The 15985-nt window shown below is 40.2% G+C and overlaps 1 protein-coding gene across 1 annotated transcript in view; it reads left to right on the top strand.

Moving 5' to 3' along the window:
• Positions 1–15985, top strand: part of XKR6 (XK related 6) — a 265477-nt gene that overhangs the window by 20833 nt on the left and 228659 nt on the right.

The following is a 15985-nucleotide window of genomic DNA, read 5'->3' as shown; positions in this document are numbered from 1 at the left end:
CCTGTATACCAATCTCATATGATTATAAGCATCACAACAGGATATAGGCATGTGTTGGTCCATTGGACTAGATCATTTCTCAGGTTTACTTCAGTTGTGAGATCATTCAGTTTTTTGAAGACGCATAACTTGTAAAAGTGCTTCAAAGATGCTAATTGTGTAGGACAGTGATGATAATATCAATTTGGAAACACTTGGCACTCAACTTGGAAACTTGTAAAATGAGTTTTACAAGGTCATTTATTTTATACTCACAGAATCATTTGTGAGGCAGTCTTTCTTGGAAGTCAGAAATTAATATTACTTTGTCCAGCTTTAAATGCACATCAGCCTTCTGATTCTTTAAGGATAAACTTACACAACTGTCTTTGTGTGCTTGCATCACGCTCTTTGTACGCTTGCATCACGCTCTTTGTACAGTCAAGAAAAGATCACAAGAAATGCTGAGTAGCCCTGTTGATACTGTTGACAGACTGTGGGAGTATAGTGATGATGATGCTGAGGTGTCGTTGGTCTGGTAGGAGAGGGAAGCATAGTGAACAGGGTTTAAAAATCTTAAATTGCTTTCAGACTGAAATAATGATTTTCAAGTAGATAATCAGAATTAATTTTTTTTTTTTTTTTTTAGTATTTACTCCAGTAGGGATCTGAGGAGTAGATCTTGCTATAAATCTTCCTTTTTTCCCTCCTGTATTTTGTAAAGGAGTAAGAGGGATCCTGATAATTCCAAATTATGTTGGGACTTGGGTTAAATATTCTCCTATCCAGAATGTGGCTTAGGGGTATTTGAGAAGGTGAAAAGGTCCTTTGGTTGTCATTTCCCTTTTGCTTCCCAGTGTCTTGAGCAAAGAGTTACTGGAGAGAGCTATAGTATAGGGCTTGTCAGGGGACCTCAGGTGGGAGCTGGACTTGGAGGAATCTCAAGTTAGGGTCTCTACAACAGAAGTCAGTGTAACCTCTCGCTTGATTAATGAGCCACCAAAGGAAGGCATGTGCATTCTTTGCTACAGTCACAGCTACTTTGTTCTTTGAATCAAAGGAAAGAACAGAATGTCTAATTATAATAATCTTCTAATAATTACAATATTTTGCATTCATTTTCTTTTAAAAATCTATTTGAGTAACTACTAGCCTTCAGAAGATGTTGGAAAATAGTATTTAGGCAGCAGCTGGCAGCTACCAGTGTTGGAGTCTGTGCAGTGCTCAGCTCGTAAAAGATTTCATTAGTTGGACATACACTTTGATTTCCTTATTGCTGCACGAGTACATTCTCTTGAGCAGCTGCTTTGGAAAGGAACGTACAATAAACATTTCTGCACTTGTTTTAAATATGTGGGTTTTGTTGGAGTGTCACTCGCCATCTGGTAGAGAGAGAGTGGCTTACTTGTAGAGAGGAGATGGCTGGAGTCTCTACATGTGTTCCTGATGCAATTTCAGGTCCCCTTTTCATTTTTCATTCAGTAAGAGGAAATAATCGACAGCTGTAATTATTTTGTTCTCTTAGATCCTTAGGAAGAACTATACGTAGGATAGAATTTATAGAAATATTTGGAATTGCACCTGGTCAGTAGTAGTTTTAATGAAAGCAGATGTTTTTTCTAGTGTTTATTGAAGCTTAGTAGATTTTAGACAAATAAATACATTGTAAACAAGTCAGACAAAAATACTGGTATATGTGAAAAAAGAGCTGCCCTCATCCCAAATCACTAACAGCAGAAAGGTTCCACATTCATCCCTCCCCCCAGTGTCTTTTCCTATGTCCCATCAGCTAACTGAATATCAGAATGATATTTGAGTGGAATTCATACAGAACTGATTTGTGGTTGTGTCATAACCACATTGATGGCTATTGATAAGAGCAATCAGATATTAGTTCTGTGGGGCCACAGGAGCCACAGGGACTGGTGGAGGTGGGTTGAATAAAGGAAAATTCTGCCTCAACAGGGACATGGGCAGGAAGAGTCATCAACCAGGAACTTACTCGTATTTGGAATAACCACTGTCACAACGATTGACTCACACTGAGCGTCTCCCGGGGGCAAGGCATTAAGAACTGTATGTATGTCTTACTGAGTCCGTGCAGCTATCCTGTGAGACTAGTACTGTTGCCCCTGTTTTATAGACATGGAAATGGAAGCGCAGAGAAGTGAGTTGCCCAGCATCAGATGGCTTAGTGACAGGCTGGAATTTAGCAAGTCTGGCCCCGGAATCTCATTCCCACAGTGTTACACCATCTTTTGGAAGCACACCCCTGTTCTCTGGAAGCCATTATATTTTAAAATCATACCTTTTGGTCCCCAAATGAGGCAAATGGAAATTATAGATACGTTAATGACTTAAATAGCAGATAAGAAAGTTGGTATAATTAATTAAATCTGTGACTTGAAACAATCCCACTGTTGCAAAGACTTGCAGGAATCCTCCTCCTGGTTTCGCTTGTTAAAGTAAATGTTTTTCCCCATGAGTCTTCTGTAGTGTTTTATTCTTGGTGTTTTTCTTTGGGCCTGCATGCTTTCTGGCTTTTGCTCCTGCTGAGTAGGCAAACATATCTGGAGACAACCGTGGAGTACAGGAAAAGAAAAGCTTTGCAGTTTAGAATTGATTTATATGGAAGCTTCTACTGTGGTTCAAAAAAAAGGTGTGTGTGGGGGGAAGCTCTCCCCTCCTTTATGCATTAATCATCCCCTGTTACAGTAAACCAAACTTGTTTTATATGAGGGGGAGGCAGGCATGACTATGTCAGAGGTCAGTGCCACTGTGATATTCATGTGACTGCCTTGAGAAGTTATTGTTGAGAAAGTGTATTTGTGTGGATACAAAATGTGTAGGAACCACCCCCCCCCCCCCCGCCCCGATGATGGGTAAACTGACCTAAAGTCTGTGCCTTAGTGAAAGGATGGTATTTTGAGGGATGTTGCTCTTAACCTCTGGTAATTAGTAGTGAAACAGGCAGCATCTCCTGGGCTGCTTTTTTTCCTTTCAGTCAGGTTTTGAATTAGCTGTGTGTGTGTGTGCACATATATTTGTGTCTACATGCCCCTAATTCTAGCACCAGCAGAATTCCTAATGACCTTTTTTGTTCTGAGGTGCTCTGTGTACAGTTGGTTTCTTTGTACAGTTGGTGGCCCATACTCCAGCAAACCCCTTCATGGATCACAGCCTTGTCATGGTGAGGGGGCTTACGTAACTCAGTGAAGCTATGAGCTAGCCCATGCAGGGCAACACAAGACAGACAGGTGAAGAGCTCTGACAAAACAGGGTCCACTTGAGGAGGGAATGCCAAACCACTCCAGTATTCTCGCTGTGAGAACCCCATGAACAGTCTGAAAAGGCAAAAAGATAGGACCCTGGAAGATGAGCCCCCTAGGTCAGAAGGTATTCAGTATGTTACTGGGGAAGAACAGAGGATAATTACTAATAGCTCCAGAAAGAATGAAGCGGCTGGGCCAGAGCAGAAATGGCACTCAGGTATGGATGTGTCTGGTGGTGAAAGTAAAGTGCAATGCTGTAAAGAACACTATTGCATAGGAACCTGGGATGTTAGGTCCATGAATCAAGGTAAATTGGATGTGATCAATGGAGATGGCAAGAGTGAACATCGACCTTCTAGGAATCAGTGAACTAAAATGGACGGGAATGGGTGAGTTTAATTCAGATGACCGTTATATCTCCTACTGTGGGCAAGAATCCTTCAGAAGAAATAGAGTAGCCCTCATAGTCAACCAGGGTCTGAAATGCAGTTCTTGGGTGCAGTGTCAAAAACGACAGAATGATCTCGGTTTGTTTTGAAGGCAAACCATTCAACATCACAGTAATCCAAGTCTGTGCCCCACCACTAATGCTGAAGAAGCTGAAGTTGACTGGTTCTGTGTGAAGATCTACAAACTCTTCTAGAACTAACACCAAGAAAAGGTGCCCTTTTCATCATAGGGGATTGGAATGCAAAAGTAGGAAATCAGGAGATACCTGGAGTAACAGGCAAGTTTGCTCTTGGAGTACAAAATGAAGCACACAAAGGCTATTGGAGTTGTGTCAAGAGAACACACTGGTCATAGCAGACACTCTTCTAACAACACAAGAAACGACTCTGCACATGGACATAACCAAATGGTCAGTATCAAAATAAGATTGATTATATTCTTTGCAGCCATAGATGGAGAAGCTCTGTATAATCAGTGATTACAAAACCTGGAGCTGACTGTGGCTCAGATCATGAGTTGCTTATAGCAAAATTCAGGCTTAAATTGCAGAAAGTAGGGAAAACCACTGGGGCATTCAGGTATGACCTAAATCCCTTATTATACAGTGGAGGTGACAAATAGATTCAAGGGATTAGATCTGGTAGACAGAGTGCCTGAAGAACTATGGACAGAGGTATGTAACATTGTACAGGAGGTGGTGACCAAAACCATCCCAAAGAAAAAGAAATGTAAGAAAACAAAGTGGTTGTCTGAGGAGACTTTACAAATAGCTGAGGAGAGAAGAGAAGCGAAAGGGAAGGGAGAAAGGGAAAAAGATACACCCAACTGAATGCAGAGTTTCAGAGAATAGCAAGGAGAAACAAGGCCTTCTTAAATGAACAATGCAAAGAAATAGAGGAACACAACAGAATGGGAAAGACTAGAGATCTCTTCAAGAAAATTGGAGATATCAAGGGAGTATTTCATGCAAGGATGGGCATGATAAAGGACGAGAATACACAGAGGAACTGTACAAAAAAGATCTTAATGACCCGGATAACCACAATCATGTGATAACTCACCTAGAGCGAGATATCTTGGAGTGCGAATTCAAGTAAGCCTTAGGAAGCATTACTACTAACAAAGCTAGTGGAGGTGGTGGAATTCCTGCTGAGCTATTTATAAAATCCTAAAAGATAATGCTGTTAAAGTGCTGCACTCAATATGCCAGCAAATTTGGAAAACTGAGCAATGGCCGCAGGACTGGAAAATGTCAGTTTTCATTCCAGTCTCAAAGAAGGGCAATGCCAAAGAATGCTCAAACTCCCATACAATTGGGCTCATTTCACATGCTATTAAGATTGTGCTCAAAATCCTTCAAGCTAGGCTTTAGCAGTGTGTCAGCTGAGCACTTCCAGATGAACAAACTAGGTTTAGAAAAGGCAGAGGAACCAGTAATCAAATTGTCAACATTCGTTGGATCATAGAGAAAGCAAGAGAATTAAAAAAAAAGGCAACAACCCAGAAAACCTGCTTCATTGACTATGCTAAAGTCTTTAACTATGTGGATCACAACAAACAGTGGAAAATTCTTCAAGAGATGGGAGTACTAGACCACCTTCAGTTCAGTTCAGTCGCTCAGTCGTGTCCGACTCTTTGCGACCCCATGAATTGCAGCACGCCAGGCCTCCCTGTCCATCACCAACTCCCGGAGTTCACCCAGACTCACATCCACCTTACCTGTGTCCTAAGAAACCTGTATGCCAGTCAAGAAGCAACAGTTAGAACCAGACGTGGAACAATTGACTGGTTCCAAATTGGGAAATGAGTACAACAGGGCTGTATATAGTCATCCTACTTAATTAACTTCTATGCAGAGTATATCATGCGGGATGCTGGGCTGGATAAATCACAAGCTGGAATTAAAATTGCCAGAATATCAACAGCCTCAGATAATGCAGATGATACCACCCTAATGGCAGAAAGTGAAGAGGAACTAAAGAACCTCTTGATGAGGATGAAAGAGGAGAGTGAAAAAGCTGGCTTGAAACTCAACATTCAAAAAAAAACTAAGATCCTGGCATGTGGTCCCTTTACCTCATGGCAAATAGAAGGGGAAAAGTGGAAGCAGTGACAGATTTTCTCTTCATGGGCTCCAAAATCATTACAAACAGTGACTGCAATCTTGAAATTAAAAGATGCTTGCTCCTTGGAGGGAAAACATAGACAGCATATTGAAAAGCAGAGATATCTCTTTGCTGACAAAGGTCCATGAAGTCAAAACTAAGTTTTCTCCAGTAGTCATGTACGGATGTGACAGTTGGACCATAAGGAAGGCTGAGCACTGAAAAATTGATGCTTTTGAATTGTGGTGCTGGAGAAGATTCTTGAGAGTCCCTTGGACTGCAAGGAGATCAAACCAGTCAATCCTAAAGGAAATCAACCTTGAATACTCATTAGAAGAACTGATACTGAAGTTCCAATACTTTCTCCACCTGATGCAAAGAGCCAACTCACTGGAAAAGACCCTAATGCTGGGAAAGATTGAAGGTAAAAGGAGAAGCGTGGGGCAGAGGATGAGGTGGTTGGATAGCATCACTGACTCAATGGACATGAATTTAAGCAAACTTCAGGAGATAGTTTTTGGACAGGGGATCCCGGCATGGGGTGACAGAATTGGACATGACTTAGCAACTGAACAACAACTCCAGCAAATCCTTTCTTCCTTATGTCATTCTGTCCCCTCATCTGGCAAAGCCTGTGACATTTATGATAAAACAGACTTTGGGAACTCAAGAACAATGTATGTAAAAAGGACAAAATATTTTGCCTTTTGTTTCTATCATAATTTCTAAACTAGTAAAGAGTTAAGAGTTCATTATTGCTTATCTAAATCCTTAGGTTGGAGTAACCATTGTAGTGGGTGATAGAATATCATTTTAATTATTTAACTCTAAGGATATTTTCTAACCTTGCGAAGACCTAAAAAATGAGTTCAATGTACTTTGTGTTCAGATGCTCTTGTTTTCCTTTCTGAGATTCTGCTTTAGCACTTGGGATGATCAGAATGTGGACAGGCAGCAATTATTTTTAGTAGCTTAAGATATAATTGACATCGTAAAATTTACCCGTTTAAAGTGTATAATTCTGTGTTTTTAGTCTATTCACAATCACTGCAATCTAATTTGAGAACATTTTCATCCCTCCGGAAGGGAACCCTAAACCTATTGTAGTCACTCCTCCTTGCCCCTTGCCTGCAACTCCTGGGAACCAGTAACCTCTGTAGAATACTTGCCTCTTCTGGACATCTCCTTTAAGTGGAATCATACAACATGTAGTCATTTCTGATTGGCTTCTTTGACTTTTACATAATGTTTCAGGGTTCTTCCATGGGGCAGCCTCTATCAGTGCTTCGTTGCTTTTTATGGCTGAATAAAATCCAGCTGTATCGGTAATACTACATTTTGTTTATCCATTTGGATTGTTTCTACTATCTGACTGTTAACAGTGCTGCTAAAATTCGTGTGCAGGTTTTTGTGTGAGCTCTGTTTTTATTTCTGTTGGACATATACCTTGGAGTGGACTTGCTGGGTCCTGTAACGATTCTGTGTTTAACATTTTGAGGTGCTGAGTAGGGTTGCAAGTTAGCACTGTAATTTATTTTTTGTTTAGTATGAGACAGTGTCTGATAATCAGGACCTTGTTTAGGTTGTCTTCGTTTAAAGCTCTCCTGGGGTACTCGTTACTGACCCAGAGCTATCATCAGATCCAGCTAGAAGTTGCAGTGTTCATTTTCATGACTGATAGGAGTAATGTTATTTCCCACACCTGTGAGATCACATGGACTTTTATTTTTTGCTTCCTTTTTGTTTCTATATTGAAAAAATATTTATAGTGGTAAAATATTTAGCATAAAATATACCATTTTAACATTTAAGATTTTTATCATTGTGGTAAAATATGCATAGCGAAATGTATCATTTTAACCAGCTTTTAAGTGTGCAGTTTGGTGACATTAAGTGCATTTACAGTGTTGTATAATAATCATTATGAAGAGGAACTAAAAGCCTCTTGATGAAAGTGAAAGAGGAAAGTGAAAAAGTTGGCTTAAAGCTCAACATTCAGAAAACTAAGATCATGGCATCCTGTTCCATCACTTCATGGGAAATAGATGGGGAAACAGTGGAAACAGTGTCAGACTTTATTTTTTTGGCTCCAAAGTCACTGCAGATGGTGACTGCAGCCATGAAATTAAAAGATGTTTACTCGTTGGAAGGAAAGTTATGACCAACCTAGATAGCATATTCAAAAGCAGAGACATTACTTTTGCCAACAAAGGTCCGTCTAGTCAAGGCTATGGTTTTTCCAGTGGTCATGTATGGATGTGAGAGTTGGACTGTGAAGAAAGCTGAGTGCGGAAGAATTGATGCTTTTGAACTGTGGAGTTGGAGAAGACTCTTGAGAGTCCCTTGGACTGCAAGGAGGTCCAACCAGTCCATCCTAAAGGAAATCAGTCCTGGGTGTTCATTGGAATGACTGATGCTAAAGCTGAAACTCCAATACTTTGGCCACCTCATGTGAACAGTTGACTCATTGGAAAAGACCCTGATGCTGGGAGGGATTGGGGGCAGGAGGAGAAGGGGACGGCAGAGGATGAGATGGCTGGATGGCATCACTGACTCGATGAACATGAGTTTGAGTAGACTCCGGGAGTTGGTGATGGACAGGGAGGCCTGGCGTGCTGCAGTCCATGGGGTCGCAAAGGGTTGGACATGACTGAGCAACTGAACTGAACTGAACTGATAATAATCATCACCATCCATCTCCAGAACTTTGTAATCTTCCCAGACAGAAATTCTGTGCCAGTTCAACACTAATTCCCCATTGCCTCCTCCCAAGTTTCTTGTTCCCTCTGTTCCACTTTCTGTTGTCAGGATCTAATACTTCCTACAGGTGGGATCATACACATGCTTATTTCACTTAGCATGTTTCATAGGTTCATTTGTCTTGTAGCATGTATCAGAACTTCATTCCTTTTTAAAACTGGAAACTATTCTGTCATACATATACATGCAGCATTTTCTTTATCTGTTCGTAGTTTGGTGGACGTTTGGATTGTTTCCACTGTTTCGCTTTTGCGAATAAAACTGCTGTGAACACTGGTATACAGATATCTGTTTGAGTCCTGTCTCTTACTTTTGGGTGTACGTATAGGTGTGGAATTGCAGGATTATATGATAATTCTGTGTTTAACTTTTTGAGTTAAAACTGCCAGCTGTTTTCCTCAGCAGCTGATGAACAAGCGTTCCAATTTCTCCACATCTTCCCCAATACATGTTACTTTCCTTGTTTTTTTCATTACGTTCATCCTGGTAGGTGTGAAGGTATCTCACTGTGGTTTGGATTTACATTTCCCTAATGGCAGATAATCCTGAGCATGCTTGTTGGCTATTTGTATGTCTTCTTTGGGGAAATAGCTGTTGAAGTCCTTCACCTATTTAATTGGCTTGCTTGTTTTCCTTGCAGTCATCACGGTTCTGTTATGCTGTTTTCAATATCGTTATTGACTGAGTAGTAGTGTTAATATTTTTCCTATCTAATATTAGATTAAATAAATATATTAATAAATATTAATAAATAATTAATTAAATAAAATACAAGATTTTAATAAGGTTTGGTGCCTTATAGCTTAATGCCACATTTTTGGATTATTTTCCACTCTGTGTAAATGCACTTCTGAGATAACCCAAGACAGTGGTAAATGTGATTTGATTTATTGTTTTACAGTTATGCATTTACCGGCAAAACTGAAGTACAGTTAGAATGGTCTTTTTTATCTAGTTGATGGATAGTATGCATTATAATCAGTTTGCAAATATGGAAAGTTGTCATCATTTGGCAAAACATTAGACAGTGACCATTGCATGTGGCTTTTTAAGACCTTACTGTCCTTTTATGTAACATGAGACAGTATAACACAGAGTGTATAACGCAGAGAAGACAAATTCTAGCATTATACATGACCAATTTTAGTGACTATTTGGACAAAAATTTGAGGCCCTTGGATGCAAGAATATATAATGTTTTTGTGCTGTTCTTCGGTTACTTTTGTCCCTGTTCAGTTATGTTAATACTGGATTGGAACTCATTGTTAATTTTTTCAGGACTGTGACCTAGGAGTTAACACATAACCTTTGTTCTGAAGACTCAGCTGGGGCTAAAATAGAAAAGAAGTGCTAACAGGTTATGGTTTGTGCCGAGTGAGCCCGAATCTGCTGGGACTGTAGACAGCGTGCCATCTTCCGCTGTACCTCATTGCCCCTCACCTTGCTTGTCCAGGTTCAACTCAAAACATAATTTGGTTCAGATTCTCCACAAAACCATAGGAATTAGAAATCTGCACTTCTCAGATTAAAAGAGTAGTTACCAAGGAAAAGGTTGGGTGACTTGCTGTTGACCTGTTGCTTCAGGGGGTTTTCTTGGACTGAAGGTGTGTCTTAACCCTTTTGACACCTTTCGTTCTTTGGTGACGCATTATCTCCTTTGAACCCCTCGTTGGAAAGGTGAACGAAACCTTAATGACTTTGAAATGCTTCATAAGTAAGTGAGGATGGTGTACCTGGAGCCACATCGCACGTGTCCAGGTCTGATGTTCTTTCTGATATTTCACGTCTGACAAGTGGATTTTGTGAAGTAGTTGAGTATGTGATTAGAGAAGAGCAGTGTAGTTGGAAACTAGTGGATAGGAGAAAAGGGGGAATCCTAAGAATGAGAGACTTGATTATTATGGCATAGATGTGTATTTTTTATTTACTATATTTGAGCCATTTATTCCTTATGTTTTAATGCTTGGTTTTCTCTGAAAGAACCAAGTCATATACCTGTTAAAACAGTGACTTAAAACAGGACTCCTGAATTTTCATTTCATTATTTTTACTTTTCCTCTCAGACCTTTCATTTTCCCCACAGGAATCCATAGGGGAGAAGACTAGAATAACATAAACGTAGGAGCAGTAAAACCAAGGGGGAAAGGCTAACGACAGTTCTGAGTAAGTGCTGGGAACAGAGCGTGAACCCCAGGGGTGGAGAAAAGGCAAAAGTCTGGCGGGTGCCTAGAGTAATTGACCTCATTCCAGCATGGCTGCTATGACACACAATTGCAGAGTTTGATACTGTAAAGGATCAGAGGACTGTTGGCTCTGCTTGAGGCACTTTCAAACCACACTCCTGTGCCTGAGTTGAAGCAGAAGCCTGTGGGATGATTGGCTTTCTGGCTGTGAATAGGCCAACTCCGTAGGGAAGCAAGTAGGAAGTGGTAGAGCTGGCCTGGTCACACTCGTCTTCACACTGTAGACGGAAGAGTGTAAGGGTGGAGCGAAGATGAGAGGGACTCCTCCAGACACTTCTTTTCACGTTACCATTCAGAAGCACTGCAGCTGTAACTCACCAGAATAGCTGGGCTGAGGAAGGGTTGTCTTTTTGATGTCTGTTTGACCTTTTGTTTTGCATGCATTTGTCAGAGAGGATGGGGCCAGGGACAGCAGAGAAGATTTAGAAAGAACTAAAATTTAAACCTTTCATTTAGAGCTGTGACTATGGGTACCTTGGGCATGTCAGTGAACTCAATTCTGCCTCCGTTTCTCAGCTGGTAAAATAAGTGAGTTAATGTGTCTGAGGTGCTGAGGCGGTGCCTAGCACAGAGTAAGTACAGAAGTGGTGGCGGTGGTATGAGACACTGAAAACAGCAACAGACCATGCAGACAGCAAAATCGATACATGTTTTATCCTAGCTAAATAAGTACTTCTACAAAATTCAGTGTGTATTTTGTTACTCAGGATTCTTTTCTCTAGAGTTGCACCCTCAGATTTTATTATGGGATTTCATTTGATCATGGATGTCTGTCTCTAGCAAATGCAGATCATAGTTGTGTGGCCAAGTTAAGACATGGTACTTGCAGATTTGAGTGGATTTTTTGAGCTCTTTTGAGAACGCAGCAAATCTGACAGTGGAAACATCAAAAGACAAACTCTCTGGTAAGTTTTTCCTGCAACAGTAATTATTTATTAGAATTAAGTGCCTATGGAAATAGGCTTGGTAATACCTTGTTCTGGGTAATAAATGCTGTGCAGTGCTTATACTTCACATGCAACTGAATTTTTTAAAAAGTTTGAAAAATGGTAATTATTAGAACTGGACCCACACAGAGTATGAATTAATGTTTTCTAACAATTATTGGTTGATTTGTGATCATCATAAATGGCCTGATTTTATTAGAAAATAATTTTAGTCTGTAATCACTTGGTTTTGGTATGATATGGTATTAGTAAAGGGTTCTGTTTTCCTTGCTTTCATGAAGGGGGGAACAAATCGGTCCTTTAAACCGTCTCTTTAAAGAACAGCTGTTTCCTCTTTCCCCGAAGTGATATTTCTGGTGGCCCATAGTCTAGAAAGGTTAGCTGGACTGAGAATGGATCACTGATCAGTGCGTGACAATGTGAGGTCTCAAATGCTTGTCCTACGTAGTTCTGCTAGGTCTTAGCCATTGGATGTGACATCTGAGTAAATGGATAGTGGTTTGTGGTTCATTACAGAGTTCTTTTTCTGGATCCCAAATATCAGCCAGATAGACTGTCTTAAAACTTTGAAGTTCAGTGCTCCACTGGGTTAATCAATAGGCCTTTTGTAATAAGTAATGTCTTAAACATTTTAGAAAGTCTAAGGTCACACTTTTATATAAGCCAAAAACAAGCCCAAAAGAGTGAGTTTATTTTTTGTAGTTTTTGGAGAACAAAGTATGTACTGTACTTTTTCACTGTCACAGTGTCAATGTCAAATCATTTTTAGATTCTAGTTTAGCTAGCTGACTTAAAATGAAATTTGAGATAAAACATGATTGTAGTAAAAAATTAAGATTTTTTTCCTCTTCCACAATTGGTTAGGAGCACTCTAGGTTGTGACGTTGGTGAATCTTCATTCCCCATTTACAAAATTAAGGCTATAAAGATTCAGTGAGTTCAGAGCATCTTATGGACTAGGAAAAGAAGACTTTTTTTCTGGATTTACTGTGTGGTAGCATATATATTGGAGAAGGCAATGGCACCCCACTCCAGTACTCTTGCCTGGAAAATCCTATGGATGGAGGAGCCTGGTAGGCTGCAGGCCATGGGGTCGCTAAGAGTCAGACACAACTTAGCGACTTCACTTTCACTTTTCACTTTCCTGCATTGGAGAAGGAAATGGCAACCCACTCCAGTGTTCTTGCCTGGAGAATCCCAGGGGCAGGATAACTAAGTACAGTTCTCTTTTACAGAGACCTTTTATTCTTTATTTTTCCTTCTTTGTTAGTTAAGTCAACCAAAATTTTGAGTTGCAGGTACTTGCTGATATAGTTTAATAAATGTTTTACCATTATATAAATATATTGGGGCTTCCCTGGTGGCTCAGATGGTAAAGCGTCTGCCTGCAATGCGGGAGACCCGTGTTCGATTCCTGGGTCAGGAAGATCCCCTGGAGAAGGAAATGGCAATAAATATATTAGGTATTAAACTCTTAAAAGATTTGTGATAGCTTTTAAAGTGATTAACTAATTAATTAGATTTATTAAGGGCTTGAAATGCTCCCAACATTGTAAAGAACTGTGGGGGCCCCCGAATGTGTTTACATTATAACTGGAAAAATAAAAGCATCTGAGAGAACAACCAAGTCCTGAATCTTGCCCTCTTGAGTAAGTGCGGTCTCCGTGTAGAGGGAGATCTGTGCTGTGCGTTATGGTAGTTGTGGCACTTCCTGGCAGAAGGGTCGTGGTGGTCATCCTAGCTGGGGCACTGGATATTTTGGTTGCACTTCTCAAGGTTTTCTGATTTCAGGTGGGCAAATGGGTAGTGACATCCTGGGTTTGTTGGGACATCATGAACAAAGGCACTGACAGTCATTAGTCTGGGATGGGGGCGAGGAGCGTTCTGGCTAGTTTTGGGATACGGATTGATTAGACTTCTTATGGACTGGAAGCTGTATCCAGGTAGGTAGGTAGGGGTGGTGGAGAGTTAGCTTTAAATCCCAGCCACAGGAGTTTAGATGAGAGGTAGGCAGATCTTTGAAAGTCTTTGTTTTTTATAATTAAGGGACCTTCTTTCTTGTAGCCTGTAGATGCTGTTGCTTGCTGATTTGATGCTTAGAGCTGCTGCAGTCATAACTCTGTGTGGGCTGTGAGTTTCACTCCTCAAAGATACCTTGATTTCTTAAAGTTGATTTCTCCTAGGCACTCTGCTGAGATCACGTCCTATTGAGAGTTTTGATTCAATTGTATGTTTTATTGAGTCTTCTTACCTTTGCTGTATTAAAATATTTTAGAATCTTAAAGTTGAAAGGATCCTTGGAGATAATCAGATCTATGTTCTCAAGTACATGAATCATACCTTTGGTATGATTTTGAAGTGATCCTTATGTGTCTGCTGGAACGCATGAATCATTTTTTAAGACAACTCTTCTTCCATTGGTAGATTTCATTCTTTAGGTTAAAATTTGCCTTTCCCAGCTTTATCTGGAGCTAGATAAAGTCTAATCCCCTTTTATTACCCCAGCCCTTCAGATATTTGAGGTCAGTTATAATGGCCTCTTCTAAACTTTCTTTTTTCAGTCTCAATATTTTCCTTTGTCTTACTTTATATTTTAAGATTCCTCACCATTATCCTTGCTCATCTTTTGTGGTCTGTGTCTTAGTAAAGACCCAGAATTGAAACTAATGTCCTTTCAAATAATTGATTATGATTTTTGTTTTTTTTTAAGCAGTAATCAACAGAAGAACTTCTCTGGTGGCTTAGTGATTAAGAATCCACCTGCCGACACAGGAGATGCAGGTTTGATCCCTGGGTTGAGACGATCCCTTAGAGAAGGAAATGGCAACCCACTCTAGTATTCTTGCCTGGAAAATCCTGTGGACGGAAGAATCCTGGTAGGCTATGGTCCATGGGGTTGTAAAAGAGTCAGACACGACTGACTACACGACAAGCAGTAGAAAACCCCTTCTCAATAAGAGGGTTAAACAATAAAGAATTTACTGTTTTCAGTTGGGAGATGTACCTTTTCTTCATATCTGAACATTCCTGATATTGAGACATTTTAAACATTTAGGTGAATAGCTTGTCAGTGCAGTTGCTAGCATCCCCCTTCCTTGATGACTTATAAAATAAGGATGGTTTCTATCATTGCTGTATATTTGATGAAACATGATATCTCAAATAGCAGGAGGTCTCATGGAAGTGTAGATTCACAATTGGCTATTATTTCACCTTGATTATACCAAGGATCCAGTATGGCAGGTAGACTTGGCTTATCCTCTCAGTTACAAGATGGCTGCAGCAGTTCTAAGCATCAGCTCTCCAGTCAGCAACATCTAGAGGCAGGAAGAGAGAAGATCTCTTCTTTGTGTTCATTTTTAAGAATAAGCAAAATTTCCAGAAGTACTCTTAAGTCAGAGTTGTCACATGCCCATTCCTACACCAGTCACTGACAAGATTAGGGGGAATTACCATTATTAGCTCAGTGATTCTTAGTGATTCTCAGACTGTGTGTACCAGAATGACCTGGAAAACTTGTTAAAACACAGATTGGTGGCCCTTACCTGTAGAGTTTTTGATTTAGTACTTTGAATTGGGGACTGAGAATTTGCTTTCTTCACAAGTTTGTGGGTGATGCCAGTGCTACTGGAGATAGGCTCAGTCTTCCCTTAAAGTGTGTGGCCAAATGGATATCCAGACAAAACCAGTGTTTTGTTAGCAAGAGATGAGGTGTGTAGGGGCAGTGTGAGGTAAGCTGCTGCCATTTCTGTCACATAGACCAGCATTTCTCCTAGGTGTTCTGACACACCAAAGTGTGGTTGTTTCTGTAAGTTGTACAGAGTTTATTATTAGTAGTAAGCTATATGCAGATGGCACCACCTTTATGGCAGAAAGTGAAGAAGAACGAAAGAGCCTCTTGATGAAAGTGACAGAGGAGAGTGAAAAAGTTAGTTTAAAGCTCAATATTCAGAAAACTAAGATCATGCCATCCGGTCCCATCACTTCATGGCAAATAGATGGGGAAACAGTGTCAGACTTTATTTTTGGGGGCTCCAGAATCACTGCAGATAGTGACAGCAGCCATGAAATTAAAAGACACTTGCTCCTTGGAGGAAAAGTTATGACCAACCTAGACAGCATATTAAAAAGCAGAGACATTACTTTGCCAACAAAGGTCCGTCTAGTCAAGGCTATGGTTTCTCCAGTAGTCATGTATGGATGTGAGAGTTGGACTACAAAGAAAGCTG

Source organism: Bos taurus, chromosome 8 (genome assembly GCF_002263795.3).
Source record: "Bos taurus isolate L1 Dominette 01449 registration number 42190680 breed Hereford chromosome 8, ARS-UCD2.0, whole genome shotgun sequence".
Lineage (NCBI taxonomy): Eukaryota > Metazoa > Chordata > Mammalia > Artiodactyla > Bovidae > Bos > Bos taurus.
The sequence above is the reverse complement of the archived record's forward strand: the minus strand, read 5'-3'. Positions and strand labels throughout refer to the sequence as shown.